This window comes from Dendrobium catenatum, unplaced genomic scaffold (genome assembly GCF_001605985.2).
Source record: "Dendrobium catenatum unplaced genomic scaffold, ASM160598v2 fragScaff_scaffold_1267, whole genome shotgun sequence".
In the NCBI taxonomy this organism is placed as follows: domain Eukaryota; kingdom Viridiplantae; phylum Streptophyta; class Magnoliopsida; order Asparagales; family Orchidaceae; genus Dendrobium; species Dendrobium catenatum.
In genome coordinates this window covers 24,332-27,002 of record NW_021319729.1, presented here as the reverse complement: position 1 = coordinate 27,002, position 2,671 = coordinate 24,332, and positions in this window count along the sequence as shown.

The window sequence follows — 2,671 nt, the reverse complement described above, 5'->3', positions numbered from 1 at the left end:
AGCTGAAGTAAATTTTGATTTGTCCACCTCGGCAAACCGTTGCGGAGGGTGGATGGATTTTTCTTTAAGCGGATTGATGGATTTATTTCAATTTTAAATATTTTTGGAATTTTGAATATTTTTTGGATTTTGGGTTTTGAACTTAAAAGTGTTTGGAATGGACTTTTGGGAGGCAATTGAAATGTTTATGAACCCCTCCGGTTGAGATCTGCATTCAACACGGCCATCATCGGGGTGTTTGAGGTCATTTTCATTTAAAGCTTGAACCTTGTCGGCTCTGTCTGCTTGTGGACAGAGGATCGGGTTTCGTAGGCTTTATGCCTTAGAGAGTGAATTCATATTATTGTAGGCCTTGATGGCCTAATATGAATGTTTTAAAGCAAATATACCGGTCGCCACAACTTTATATTTGCTTAATAGTTCGAACCCTATCGACTTCTATTGACCCGTATAGAAGGATCGGTTTCGAACCTGAATTCACTTGTCAACCCGCGCAGCATCCCTAGACGTCACGTGTGTACCAATAACACGCTCGCCGGGGCCCATGCGGGTTTGGATTGTATTTTCCCCTTTTAGTGTACCTATGTGTATACAAACTATGGTGCACGTGCGGGGGTACTTCGAAAGTATTCGTAGACGCCTTGTGTCCGCTTGCATAGAAGTTGCGGATCCGGTGTCGTTAAGTAGCAGCTTCTAAATGGAGTTGTTCACTGCTTCGTACAGGTAGACTGTGGTGCACTATTTGTTGATTTTTGTAGGCGGATCATAGTGCACTAACTAATCTCGTGCCTCGGATCGTAGGAGCTTGCACTTGTTTTAATTCTTTGGTATTTGTTTGTAGATTGTATGTGATATTTGCAGCGAGGCAGAAGCTTGTGGGAGCTTGTATCTGTCATATTCTTTATACACTTTATTATGGTACTTGGATCATGTAGTACATCTGCCACTGCTAGAAGTGGGCAGGTAGATGTATTCTTTCACAGACGGAAATTGACTTCAGGATACTGCATTTACTGAAGCCTTTCTGCATCTACCTCTGGGTGGCATGTGGCACATATATTTGTCTTTGTAGAAAGATCGTATGTGTTGCAGATCTTTTATCATTGCTTGTAGAAGGCTGATGTATTTGACTAATACTGAGTGGCTATCAATTGTATGGATGATTTAGCATCCACTACACATTAATCATCATAACCCATAAGTGGACAACTATATAAGTGAGAATTCTTCTATATTTGCTTGTGGTCAGCATGGTGGACTTGTATCATTGATCTTTGCTTGCAATTAGCTTCAGTAGGTTCTTGAATTTTGATTTTCGACATTCATAGATTATTTGACTAATCAAGTCGTTGATAAGTCACTTCATGATATATCTATGATCAGACCACATTTATTCTCTCATTGTGCGTTGCTTGTGAACTCGTGTCCGCAACTTCATAAATTTTTCATTGTCACGTGAAGACGATTCAAATCTTGTATAATAAGCTTGTTTGATAATATTTGCATTCTAGTCAATGTGATGATCCATTAATATTTCATTGAAAACTTATGCTTTGATTGCAATCATGTTATTGCACTTTTCAATTAACCTTCGCTTGTGAATAGACTGTATTCATGAGGGTCCTCCAACATGGTTTGTTTGTAGATGAATCATTGCATTATGAGTCTTTGCTTCTTCAATTGTGATCAAATTATAAATCTCCTTTGATTTTTTTATTGCTTGTGAAATTTGAATGCTGCAAGTTGTTGTGTACATAATGGTTCATTCTTTTGTTTGTGAATGCGGCTTTATACAATCATATATCTTCTAGCGCCACATGAGTTTGTATTCACTACAACCTTTCCACTTTCATTTGTAAGCACACTATGGCCTCTTGATATCATTGAGAGTTTGCATTGTTACTTATGAACATGTCATTGTATTCTCCATTTGCTCCATGTTAATGATTGCTTGCAAGTTCATTATTGTTGTCCACAAAGACACTATATTGAAGCTTGTAATCAAATTATGCATGAATCATAATTTATTCATTTATTATTGATTGATCCTTCCAAGTAAATTATGCTTGGAACTTTGTTTAAAACCAAATCTTTTGCTTGTTCACTTAGATGATCCAAAATTAATAGTCATCATTTGTGTTTCTATTATGTTTGCATATCTTTTCAATTCAAAGTCCGGTTCTCTGCAGTATATGCAAGTTCAAGCTTCACTTAATGTTGTATGGCTAAAGTTCAAAGCACATGATCAAGTACTTACTTGAGTTTAAGTAACCAACTTAATTTCTCTTTCTTGTTTGAGTTCAAACTGCAAATCAAGTTCAAATCTTATATTTTCAAATTTATTTGAGTTCAAGTTCATTTAAGTCCATTTGGTTCAAGTCCTTTGTTGTCCAACTCAAGTTTGAGTTCAGTTCAAGTTCATGTGCAATGCAGTCCCAAATCAAGTCCTTTTGCACTTCGTTCAAATGTTCTAACCTTTGTTCATCTCATTTGATTTGCAAGTTTATTTATTGTTTAAATTGAGTTAAAGTCCTTTTTTATTTGCTCAAATACAAATATGAGCTCAAGTTCAAATGTCCACATTTTGTCCAAGTATTGTCCATTATTCACAAAAAAATTTCGGCAGCCTCCCGACGTCTACCCCGTTTAGGGGAAAACTACGGGAAACTGG